Source organism: Canis lupus, chromosome 36 (assembly GCF_011100685.1).
Source record: "Canis lupus familiaris isolate Mischka breed German Shepherd chromosome 36, alternate assembly UU_Cfam_GSD_1.0, whole genome shotgun sequence".
Taxonomy (NCBI): domain Eukaryota; kingdom Metazoa; phylum Chordata; class Mammalia; order Carnivora; family Canidae; genus Canis; species Canis lupus.
In genome coordinates this window covers 29098686-29111837 of record NC_049257.1, presented here as the reverse complement: position 1 = coordinate 29111837, position 13152 = coordinate 29098686, and the positions used below count along the sequence as shown (strand labels likewise).

The window sequence follows — 13152 nt, the reverse complement described above, 5'->3', positions numbered from 1 at the left end:
GTTGCTCAGGACGGGGGCGGTGCACACGCGTGTGGATGCAGCCTCCAGGGATGTACCTGAGTGCGGGGTCAGGGCTGCTCAGGACGGGGCGATGCACACGCCTGTGGATGCAGCCTCCAGGGATCTACCTGAGTGCGGGGGTCGGACTGCTCAGGACAGGGCGGTGCACATGTGTGTGGATGCAGCCTCCTGGGATCTACCTGAGGGCGGGGTCAGGGCTGCTCAGGACGGGGCAGTGCACACGCGTGTGGATGCAGCCTCCCGGGATCTACCTGAGGGCGGGGTCAGGGCTGCTCAGGACGGGGCGGTGCACACGCCTGTGAATGCAGCCTCCTGGGATCTACCTGAGTGCGGGGGTCGGACTGCTCAGGACAGGGCAGTGCACAGCGTGTGGATCTACCTGAGTGCGGGGTCCGGGCTGCTGAGGGCGGGGCGGTGCACAGCGTGCGGATGCAGCCCGCGTGCCTGGGGGGCTCTGCGCGGCACACTCCGGCGCTGGGCGCAGGGCATGAGCGGTCGGTGCAGCGTCGGGCTGCGGACCGCAGCTCAGGCCTTGACCTCGGGGTCAGGAGTTCACGCCCCCAGCTGGGCTGTGGGGGGGGGGAGGTGGGGAAGGAAACTTTAAAAAAAAAAAAGGCCCGCAGGCTGCGCTGCAGGGGCGCACGTCGGCGCGCGGCTGCGGATGGAAGCAGGCGCCACCCCGCGGGGTTCGCAGACTCGCTCCCCGACCTCCGGGGCGGTCCCGCACGGGCTCCCCGGGCCGAGGCGGCAGGGCCCGACCCGCGAGCGCTCCGAGGCACGGACCCCCGAGGGGCGGGGGCGGGGCGGCGGGGCCGGGCCGGGCTCCCGGGGGGGGGGGGGGGCTCGAGGGCTGGTCGCGAGGCCCCCGGGCGGCCCGGCCCCCGCCGCGCCCCGTATGGAGGAACACAGGACGCCCCGCAGTGCAGGGCCGTGGGCCCAGGAGCAGCGGAGGGCGAGCTCGGGGCCGGGCCGGGGCCGAGGCCGGGGCCGGGCCGGGGCCGGGGTCGGGGCGGGCGGGGGCGGCCCGAGGCCGCGGCGCGGGTGGGGGAGGGGCGCGCTCACCTCGATGATCTTCTCCTTCTTCTTCTGCTCCGCCTTCTTGCTGCCCCCGGCCTGCGCCTGCTTCTTGGGGGGCATCGCGGAGGCAGGTGGCACCGGACCCCGCGCGGCTGGACTCCGCAGGGGATGCGGCCCCGCGGCAGGAGGGACACGACGCGGGCCTCCGCCTCCGCCTCCTCCGCCGCCGCCGCCGCCGCCGCACCGCACGGAAAGCGAGGCGCTCGCTCGCCGCCCAATCGCGGCCTTTGCGACAGGTCGGCCGCGCAGGGCATTGTGGGCGGCGGGGAGCGACGGCCGGAAGCCGGGCTGCGCATGCGCTTCTGCCGCGGCCGCCCGGAGGGGCGGGGAGGGGCGTGGGAAAGGGGCTTGGCGCGGCGCGTGAGGTCGCGGGTCCTCGGCCGGTCCTGTGCGGCGGCGGGGCCCTGGGAGGCGGCGGGGGGCCCCTGGGAGGCGGCGGGGGCGGGGGCGGGGGCGGGCCTGGGCGGTGCGGGGCGGGCCTCTGCTGGGGCGGGGGGCATCGAGCTGCCTGGCGTCTGCTGCGCTGCGGTCTTCCCTGCACCCTCTTCCTCGCCGAGGACGGGCAATGCTTCTGTCCTGCCCGCATCCCCATCCCTCATCCCCATCCCCATCACTCCCATCTATCATCATCATCCCTATCTCCATCCTCATCGTCATCCCCATACTTCATCCCCATCCCTCATCCCCATCCCCATCCATCATCCCCATCCCCATCATCCCCATCTATCATCATCATCCCTATCTCCATCATCATCCCCATCATCCCCATCCTCATCCATCATCATCATCCCTATCTCCATCCTCATCGTCATCCCCATACTTCATCCCCATCCCCATCATCCCCATCCCCATCCCTCATTCCCATCCCCACCCATCATCATCATCATCCCCATCCCCATCAATCATCCCCATCCCCATCCATCATCCCCATCCCCATCATCCCCATCCATCATCCCCATCATCCCCATCAATCATCATCATCCCTAGCTCCATCATCATCCCCATCCCCATCATCCCCATCCTCATCCATCATCATCATCCCTATCATCTCATCCCCATCATCCCCATCCCCACCTATCATCATCATCCCCATCCCATCATCATCCCCCTCCCCATCATCCTCATCCCCATCATCATCCCCATCCCCACCCATCATCATCATCCCCATCCCCATCATCCGCATCATCATCATCCCCATCCCCATCCCCATCCCAAAGGATCACTGGCAGCCCCAGCAGCAATTAATGTATTTACTCTGCTGAGCATCATAGCTTAGCCTAGCTTACCTTAAACATGCTCAGATCGCTCACATTAGCTTACAGTTGGGTAAGATCGTCTAATGCAAAGCCTTTTTATAGTGAAGTATCGAATAGCTCTTGCAGTTTTTTGAACGTTGTACTGAAAAGCAGAGCGGTAGATAGAGAAGGGTCATGGGTGTGCTGGTTGTTTACCCTCCAGATCACGTGGCTGCCCAGGAGCTGTGGCTGCTGCTTCTGCCCAGCATCAGGAGAGCGTATCTTATCATAGATCAGCATCCTGGGAAAAGGTCAGAATTCAAGATCTGAAGTGTGGTTTCTACCGGATGCATGTCTCTTGTATCCTTGTAAAGACAAAAAATTGTAAGTCAGACCTTAACAGGTCGGGGACTGTCTGTATACACACTCGGGAAATTGAGTTCGTCTGCACTCCTCTTCCAGGTTGATGGACTACCCTGTCATTTATTTATTTATTTATTTATTTATTATTTATTATTTTTTATTTTTTATTTATTTATTGTTAGAGCACAGAGGGACCAGCCTCCTTTTCCAGGTTGATGGCCTACCCTGTCTTTTATTGATTGATTGATTGATTGATTGTTAGAGCACAGAGGGACCAGCCTGCTTACCCCTTTACTCAGTTTTATAGTCGATTTGATTGTTTGGGATCCTCTCCTTTAAGAGGGTGGGATGTAGTTGCCTTAATTTATTTATTAATTAATTGTTATTATTTTTTAGTTTTTTCAAGGATACACCTTTAGGCCCTTTGTGTTTTGAAGAATTTTACTAGCAATCGTTCGTATGAATCTGATGAATAATAAGTAACAAATATGGGGAAAATATAAAGAATCTAGAGTCTCATAAATTATAATAGTAGGACCAAGTTCATAATTTGTTTTTAACATTTTGTTTATTCATGAGAGACACAGAGAGGCAGAGAGAGAGGCAGGCTCCTCACAAGGAGCCTGATGTGGGACTCGATCCGGTACTCCGGGATCACACCTTGAGCCAAAGGCAGGTGATCAACCGCTGAGCCACCCAGGTATCCCAAGGTTCACAATTTTTAAGTACCTTCTGCCTTTCACATTTGCTTTTGTTTCTGCCCTGAAGTTGTGATTTATGCAGAAGAAAAAAGATTCTTCTTGGTGTCAGGTGGAAAATAAACGTTTCTAAACATGATATCTTCTCTGATAGCTCTCTCCCTCTCTTATTAGTCATTTCTTCTAGATTAGGAATAAGTCTGACTACTTGAATTCACTGTTTTCTGAAAGGTACTTTTGGTTTGAAATCTCTGATACACAGTGACAACAGGAGGAGGAATCCCATACCTTCTACTCCACTTCCTCATGATCCAAACTAAATTCTCACAAAGTGAAGTGTAAAGTTGTAGTCTGGGGTTACCGAATTCAAATGCCCAGAAGGCAAGGATATAAAGTTGAGGAATACGTTAGGGAATAGTGAGACCAGGGCCAAGCCTGAAGTAAATAAATGCCCACCATTAAAGAGCTAAAAGCAAAAACAAAAACAAACCCAACAAAAAGAAAAAAAAAAAAACCAACAAAAACAAAAAGCCAAACCTACCCAGGCTGATTTGATGGACAGGCTATGAATTCACTGCCTTGGATACCCTTCCCAAGACTTCACATCTTTAGAAGACAATATACTTTTTGAGCCTGAGTCACTAGGGTATAGGAGAGTAGGCGTGCAAGTAGATTTTCTTGTTGTTCCTCAACATCCAAAGGTCCTTCCTGGTCATGGGTAATGATACTGTATCGTTTACTTGAAAATCGCTAAGGGAACGGATCTTAAAGTTTTCTCACACACACAAAGGAAGTGGCTATGTGAGGTGATGGATGTGTTAACTGACTTTATTGTACTAATAGTTTTGCAATATATCAAATCATGTTGTATACCTTCAACTTAAAGTGTTACATGTTACCTACATATATCAGTAAAAATGGGAAAAGAGAGAAAGGGGGTGGAGATCCAGGATCCAAAACAAAGCAAACAAGTGTCCTCCGTCCCTGTGTGTGTGAGAGAGACAGAGAAGTTACCCATTATGTTAAACTTCGCACTTTACGAGCTAAATGGGGGCAAGTTTCTCTTCCCATATCCCACACAGTCAGATCCTAGATACACAATTGAGAGCAGGGCAGGCAGATTCTTCTGTTCTCTCCCACTTATGCCTAAAGCTTTTGTTCTTAATGAGGTAAGACCCAAAGAGTCCCGGGATTTTTAAGGGCATTACACAGATGACACGCTCAGTGGTGGAGCCAGTGGCAGCATCCACACTGGACTAATTAACATTCTTTGCTATTATCTCGTGGCTTTTGTTTTCCTAGCCTGATTTTCTAGGCTCCCCAAGATTCTTACTCACTAAGACTTCCACGGTTCCTTGAATGCCCCGAGCAGTAATTCCAATAAATTCACTTTTTACTTAAGTTAGGCTTGATTTTAGTGATTGACCACCGAAGACTGTAGTGGGACACGTGGGGCCCCCCTTTATTCATGTTAAAGCACTAATCTCAGTACCTCCGAATGTTACTGTTTTTGGAGCTAGAGCTTTTAAGGAGCCGAGTAAGTTACAATGAGGCAATCAGGGTTGTCCCTAAGTGAACCTAACTGGTGTCTTTATAAGATGAGGAAATTTGGACACACAAAGACATTAGAAATGTCCACACTCAAAGGAAATACCACAGAAGGACACGGCAAGAAAGATGCCTGTAAGCCCAGGAGAGAGGCTTCAGAAGAAACTAGCACCTCCTCTTGGATTTCTAGTTTCCAGAATCACACGGAAATAAATTTCTGTTGGCTAAGCCACCCATCTGTGGTATTTTGTTACGGGAGCTCTAGCAAACCAGTACAGCCCGTGACCGATGAAGGACCCATCTCTGCTGTGGCTGCTGCTGTTGTGAGCAGAGGCAGGACTGCTGGCTCATCTAACTAGGTTCTCGTCATGGAGACAAGAGCAGCCTGGTCATGGAAGTCACCGATGCATTTTTATGAGTCGAGGCGGTACACATTAGAAAGCGTTTTGATTTAAATATTGGATTCTTCAAAAATACTTGTGACACGTAGGCAGTTTCTTTTAAGACATATTTTTTTCTCTCTCCAAAATAACAAACTATCACAAAAGATTTGCCAGTGTTTCAACAGAGCATGTAAAAAATCTCTTTTAACTTGTCAGTTTGAGTTTCAGTTCTGTAAACCTTCACTTCAACCTACACTGTCATAAAATTTTCTTAAATGGTAACTTACGTGGGTGACTTAATCTGTTGCTATTTGAAACGTTGCTTGGTGCCATTCTGGTAATAGTTATTATGGCATTTGTCAAGATATCAAGATGTACAATTTCCAAATATTTTTTGCTTGATTGAAGTTAAAACCATTTCCCATCAATCATGTCATTTCCCTAGTAGTAGCTTTCGGATGGTTTCCCATGCCCCTTTGAATTCAATACTTAAGGATTCTCTGCTTTCCTCAGCCCAATAATATCTATTTTTTATCTGGTTATTTCAATTTATACTCCATTTTAGGCCAACTTTCCCTATCCCCTCTGTACCCCACACACTAGACTCTACACTCTTGTGTTTTTCATAAATAGCCTCATGTATGTAACAGAAATGTCTACCTTTCATCTAGGTACCCTAAATAGAAACTGATGAGTCATCAATTTCTCCTTCAGCTTCCAAATCCAGTCAAGTCCGAATTACTCTGATTTTTTTCTTGCTTGCTTTATTTGTTTGAGAGAAAGAGTACGAGAGAAAGACCTGGGGCAGGGAGGGGCAGCTGGAGAGGGGGAGAAAGCCTCAAGCAGACTCAATGAGTGCAGAGCGTAATGTGGGGCTCGATCCCATGACCTGAGATCATGACCTGAGTTGAAACCAAGAGTGGGATGCTCAACCGACTATGCCACCCATGTGCCCCCTAATTACTGTACCTTTTAAATATTTTTTGGAGCCACCTGGGTCGATTAACCACTCAGTTGGTTAGGTGTCTGCCTTCGGCTGAACTCATGATCCTGGAGTCCTGGGATGGAGCACCCCCCACCCCCATGTTGGGCTCCCTGCCCGGCAGGGAGTCTGCTTCTGCTTCCCCTCCCTCTCCCCCACTCTTGCTCACTGTCTCTCTCAAATAAATAAAATCTTTAAAACAAATAAATAAATATTTTTAAAATTATGCCCTTCCTACCTTACTACTTTATTTCTAGGCCACATCTCTTGGTTGAGCTATTGCCAAAAACTCATATTTTCGATTTCAATCGTTCTCCTTCATGTGTGTTGTTAAGAAGTTAGTAGATTACTAACATTCTTAGTTAGCAGATCATCAAATAAATGAACTGAGAGGAGCCAAGCAGTAGTGGATAAAATACTTCACGTGACTAAAAATGTCTCATATACATTGCACATAATGAGGATATTCTATGAAATGTAGTCTTCTGTTCAAAACTAATCTCGGCTTTTGTGAAATTAAATGTGTATTTTTGTTATTGCCCAAAAAACACCAGAACTCCAGATGTTCGCTACCTGAACACATTTTAGAATAACCTACGTATCTGGATTTGGTGCCAGTTATCCCAGGATGCTAACATCTTTGAAGCGGGTCTTAAGTTTGTCCCTGGAAAGAACTATCAAGTTAAATGCTTGATTTTCTGTTATGGAAGTTAATTTCTCTTCTGTGATACAGTGTTTAAAAGATCAAATTTTAGAGTCAGGAATATGTGGGCTAAATCTGATCCCTTCTCCTTTTGTACGTAATTCTAGGCAAATTGCTGAACACCTCTAAACTTCGGTTTCCTTACAAATAAAAGAGAAATGATCCCAGTGTGCGTAGTTTATAAAGCTACTGGACGGATGAAGTGATACAGTGCATCAGCGGGCCTGGCACGTAGTAAGCACAAAATTAGTTTACGTTCCTGTGTAATCCAGGTCACAGCATAAAGAAGTAAGCAATTTAGTGTTGACGCATTACTTTCTAAAGGAACTTCCCCCAAGAAGTATTAGGAGTGTAAAAGTGGCAGATGGGGTGACTAGGGGTGGGAGCTGAGGGGGAAGAAGTCAGAACGTGAGGAGGGGACTTCTGCGTGTCGAGCAGGGCCCACCGATCAGTGATGGTGTTAGGGGGGTTGTATCGGTACCGTGCAGAGCGTGTGGGCAGGGCCGGGACTAATACAGCCAGTTTGGGTTTTACTGAATTTCGGGTACCAGCAGGACTTTCATGTGGAGAAACCCAGCGGCGTGTGGGTATTTGACATACAGCATATTGGAAACTCAGGAGAGACTTTGGAACATATGGGGCGTCAATGGGGATGGACAACTGTGAGGGGGATTATACAGAACAAAACATTAGGATTACAGGGGAACAGCATTAAAAAAGGCAAATACAGAAAAAGCTCAGCAAAGAAAGTGCGAAGAGGTAACTGACAGGGATGCTTAGGGAGAAGAACCTTTCTGGTAGGATATTGTCAACAGGGTAATTTTGAGTCCGGAGTTGGTTGAAAAATACGGCCACTCATTTAGAATTAGGATGACTTGTACCCAGGCATCCAACGTAAGACCTAAAGGTCTGCTATTTATAGACGTTTTAGACTGTCTTGGCCCTTCTTTCTTTGTATATATGGATACTGCCATCTGCTGGTAACCTGCATTTTGTGATTAGGGTCCTGTATTTAGGGTATGGTTGTCCTTGTTCCCTTCCCAGGGTGTATCCTCCCCAATCTGCAAGCGACTGGCTCATTTTCATCTCAGAGGTGTCCGTTGAGATGCCAGTTCCCCCAAACGCCTGTCTGTTAACCGTTCCATCCAAAGGGCTTCCATCCTTCACTCCCTCTCCGTGAGTTAATCTCTGTCTCACCTCTCGTCATTTCTTTAGTCGCAGTTGCCCCAATCTGTAATTACTTTGTGCCTCTGTTTCTCTATTTCGTAATTGCGTGTCTCTTGCCCCAGAATGTAGACTTCATGGGAGTAGGGATCCTAAGTCTCTTGTTTACCACTGGATTAATAGCACCGAACACAACCTGTCTCAGAAGGAACTCAACCCATGCATTTTCTTAAAAAGCAAATGATGGCTGAGAACTAAGGTGAGAGCTGAGAGTCCCTTCCGATTCGCTCTGTAAAAGAGTATTTCGTTTTGGTATTTATCTTATCTATGAAGATGAATTTAGTAGAAGCCTCTGGGTCAAGATGTTTTGAGCATCCAGTTCCACCTGAGGAATTTTCCAGTAATTATGAGGATGTGCTATATGTCACTAAATGCCAAGATTCTGCAAGGAAAGGACAAAATGAATAGGTGAGATTTCTGAAGATAAACATCTTTAATTAAGTCTAGAGACACATTTGTAGGCTTCCTTTCTTCGAGTTCTGATGACACCTCAGCTGCTTGTTATGAAATGTGAATTTGTTGTTTTGTTTTGTTTTTGTTTTTAAGATTTGTACTTATTTATTCATGAGACACACACACACAGAAGGCAGAGACACAGGCAGAGGGAGAAGCGGGCTCCCTGCAGGGAGCCCGATGTGGGACTTGACCCTGGGTCTCCAGGGGTCACGCCCTGGGCTGAAGGCAGATGCTCAACCACTGAGCCCCCAGGTGCCCCTGAAGTGTGGATTTGTAGTGGTGTATTGGGGGTTGTGGGGACGGGGAATGGGCAGTGTGGAGCAGAGTGTAAATGTTACTAAAGTATTTACTTGTGGTCTGGGCTTGAAATGACTCTTTGTCTTCTTTAATGATGAGTGTTTGCAACATAAAATTTACCTATGTTCCAAAAATTCTACAAGAGAAAGTGTCTTGCCACAATAGGTTATCCCGTAATTCCCAGAGGGGACAAGTAGTGTCACTAGCAGTCACATTTTCTGAATTAAAACGTGGGAAACATGGACAGATTTATTCATATTCTTATGAGGAAATAAAGACAAACACCTAAAATTGAAGCAGTCCCCAAAACATCCATGACACATAGGTGACTAAGATATGGCATCAGTATATGCAGGAGGTGATTGTGTGGTAAAAATGGCTTTTCACCTGGGGAAGTCAGAGAGAGGAGCCTAGAGGAGATGCTGTTTGGACTCTGAATATGAATTTGCCAAGCAGAGTGGAGAGAGTGGGTATTTCCGCCAGAAGATAGCATGTGCAAATTTATGACCGTGTGAAAGTACACGACATTTTTGGAGAATGCCAGTGATTAGGTGAAGATGTGTTAAGACGGGACAGTGACAAGAGATGAAGTTAAAAGCATTTTAGGGTCAGATTTTAAAGGGCCTTATATATCATTTTAAAGGACTTGGACTTTAAGCTGAAGTTATTAGTGAGCCATTCAAGGTTTTTATAGAGATATATGATCTCAGATATATATTTTAGCCAAGATAAATCAGACAAAAGATAAATTAGAAAAGAGACTAGACACAGAGATCAATTATTAGGCTACTGTAGTAGTCTTAGGGAGAAATGATGACAGCCTCTACAGAGAGAGCGATGATGAAGAGAGGAGATAAATGGAGAGTTATTTAGGAGGTACCAACAATGAGGATAAATCTATATCAAAGGCTACGAGAGGAGAGGAGAGGTAGGAATCGAGGATAATTTCATGTTTTCCATCTTGGAAAACTGGGGCGAAGATCTAGAAGAAAGAGCTGAACTGGAAGCCAGGATAGAGGAAAGCAGGCATTGGGTTTTGGTTGAGCTGAATTGGCTTTCTGGTGATGTATGACAGGCAGTGGGCAATGCAAACATGAGTTCTGGAAGAAAGGTCAGAACTAGAATAACGAATCTCAAATAATGACTTGAGATTCAATACAGACAAATATAGCGAACAATATAGATGGCATTCGGAACCGTGGGAATAGTTGAGATCACTGAGAAGGGTGAATGAAGTGAGAAGATAAGAGGACTGAGGTGAGGGCCCTAAGGAGCAGTAACAGTCAAGGAATGCAACGTTCAAGTCTGCGGTCATATAAGAACACGTCCACAAATGAACCGATTCTTTCCAAGAGGTCGAGCCTAACGCCTCTCTCCCTGAGGGTTGAGCTGAGCTTATCAGCTTACTTCCAACAGAGTGAAAATAAAAGCAGCGGGCGACCGGCTCAGGTCCCCACCTCCTCGGGAGCTTTGTGCTATCACTGCTGTCTCTCAATAAGGCTCGCTTTGCTGCTCCCCGCACCCCCACCCCGCACAGAAGGAAAATGTCAGTGTGCAACTTTAGAGACTAGGGTATAAACCATATTGCAGCTTCTCCGTCTGTGTGCCTATGGGTCTCTGCTTGACCTGGGGAAATTCATCTGCCACGACGTGAAGACACCCAGGCAGCCTACAGGCAGCCTACAGAAACACCCGTGTAGCAAGGGCCGAGGCCTGTCGCAAACAGCCAGTGAGGAATGGAGAGCTCTGTAAAAATCTGGAGAGGAACTGAGGACTTCTGCCAACAGCCACGTGGATGAAGTATCATGGAAAAGGACCCTCCAGCCCCACTCAGTCCTTCGGATGACTGTAGCCCCAGTCAACGTCTTAACTGCACCTCATCACAGGGCCTGAGCCAGAATGCCCCTGTCCCACTGCCCCAAGCTGCTCCTGAGCTCCTGACACTTGGAGTTTATGGGTGTTTGTTGTTTGGAGCTTCTAAGTTTTAGGGGAGATTTGTTACACAGGAATAGATAACTAACACGAAAACATTGAAGAAAGAAGGACAAGGAGTTGTCAGAGAGGTGGGAGGAAAACAAGGAAAGAACAGCATTGAGAAAACCAAGAGGAGAGTTTTTAGGAGGAGGGGTTGTGTCTAATGTAATAGGTGAAAGTACTATGATTGGAAAGGACCTTTGGTTCTGGTTAGGAGGGCATTGATCTAAGTGAGGTGCATTTTAGTAAAGTTTATGGTAATGCATGCCACACAGAAACATCAGTTAGAAGATGGAAATAATGAATATAAATGACATCCGAAGGTTATTGGCAGTAAAAGAAAAAAATGAAGATTGAGGGAATGACAAAAACAAGGAAAGATCTGTCCAAGGTAGTGGGGAAGCTTGAATGGGTAGATTGAGAGGTCAAAGATAGCCTAGATGCAGCAATTATCTTATTTTTTAAAACATTTTATTTGATAGCACAAGCAGGGGGAAGCGCAGAAGGAGAGGGACTAGGATACTCTCCACTGGGTGGGGAGCCCTATGTGGGCCTCGATGTGGGACTTGACCCCAAGACCCTGAGATCGTGACCCAAGCTGGTCAGACACTTCACTGACTGAGGAGGCACCCAGGTGCCCCTAGCTGTAGCAATTATAGGTGAATTAGCATCAAGGAGGCTGAATACGATTTCACAGAAAACATAGGAAGAAATGCTTTCCTTGGAAAGGTTGGGAAAATACTAGTCTTTATAAAATAAGAGGAAATGCAGTATGGGTGGATACAAATAAAGGTATTTGGAGGGAAAGGTAAAAACAAGTTAGGTCACCCCCCCCCCCCCCCCCCGTAGTCTATTTAAAAGCCATTGGCGAAAAGTAAGGAGAGCAGGGGGGAGCGGCAGGTGACTTACGGCCTCCCTGGGAAGCAGTCTGTACCCATTCCTGCTCAGTCTCTCCTCCTTGATCTCTCTCTTTCCCTCCAGCTCGGCTACTGTTGAGGACTGCTGGAGAAAATCATGCTCCTTGGTGTTCTTCATGTGTTTAAAATACGTCCTTTCCTGTATGTTCTTGTGAGGTAAGGGTTTTTCTTTAAATGGAGTATGTTATGTAACTTCCATTAGAGGAGGAACATGCCAGTCGCAGAGTAGGGCCCACGAAGGACGAGCTGATTGACTCTCTGCTGGCTTACTGAAGGCCACGGCCCAGTTGTCTGTGCCGCTCTCTGACTCCTACTCGTTACTGACGACGAATGGCTTAGTAAATCAGTTTATTGTCTGATTTACCTGCAGGTTTTTTTTTTTTTTTTTTCTAAACCGACTACAATAAACGCTCAAGTAAATTGGAGGGAGAATTGGGACATATTAATTCAAATGTCAAGTGCAAACGAAACACAAAGATACACGGAGCACATGGTCTCCTTCAGTAAATGGTCCCCTTTCTGTATTGAGAGGCAAAGGTAGGTGAGCACATACAGGTTTGAAAAGGCCATTATGTGACAGAAGACACAATAAATGCAAGCTTTATTTCATGGCTTTGATCAAGTTATTAATTTCCTATGAAAATGCAACTGATCCTCCGAATGGAATATTAAAAAATATATTAAAAAATACGGAAATGTTTGGACATTTACATGTGAATTCAATGTGTAATTCGCATTTCATTGCCATATGTCAAGGCTAAAAATAAAAATCACTTTTTTTTGCCAGTTAAATGGAAAGTGGGTTTTTAAGTTGCTGTAATTTGAAAATTAGTCTTGGTGCTTGTGGTCTGATAGCCCTGCTTGGATAGCTGTAAGAATTGTACACTGTTCTAAGCACTTGCAGAATACTTTTACTTACATTACCTAGTATGAGCTAATAAAAAATCTGTTTTTAAAGATATAGTTTTCAAGTAAGAAATTTAGGCTTATATAAAACATATGAGTTGTCTAGAGTCACTTGTTTAAGTCAAAGATCCAGAAACCCTCTTCTTCAAAGTCTAGGCTCTTAAGTAATTAGGCAGCACAGGTTTTGCTGGTCCTCAGTTTTCAGTTCAACCAGCGTTCATTGAGAACCCCCACATACTGTGCTTTATCTTGGTGAAGTTGGTTTTCAAAAATGATTAAATTATAAATCTAATTTTTATTTTGTGCTTTTTTTTTAAAAGATTTTATTTGTTCATGAGAGACACAGAGAGGCAGAGATGCAGGCAAAG

General features: G+C 46.8%; 1 long non-coding RNA gene across 8 annotated transcripts in view; it reads left to right on the top strand.

Annotated features, from left to right (window-relative positions):
• Positions 1-1441: 1441 nt before the first annotated feature.
• The window catches only part of LOC102156220, a 54966-nt gene continuing 43255 nt past the window's right edge, over positions 1442-13152 (top strand). For 4 of the 8 annotated variants that reach the window (XR_005384877.1, XR_005384875.1, XR_005384874.1 and 1 more), the window contains exons 1-3: positions 2264-3396; positions 7118-7244; positions 11943-12034. This is a non-coding gene — a long non-coding RNA (uncharacterized LOC102156220). Of the gene's footprint in view, positions 1487-2263; positions 3397-7117; positions 7245-8054; positions 8187-8299; positions 8434-11942; positions 12035-13152 lie in introns of those variants that run through there. The other 4 variants (XR_005384878.1, XR_005384879.1, XR_005384880.1 and 1 more) reach the window with 4 other exon arrangements.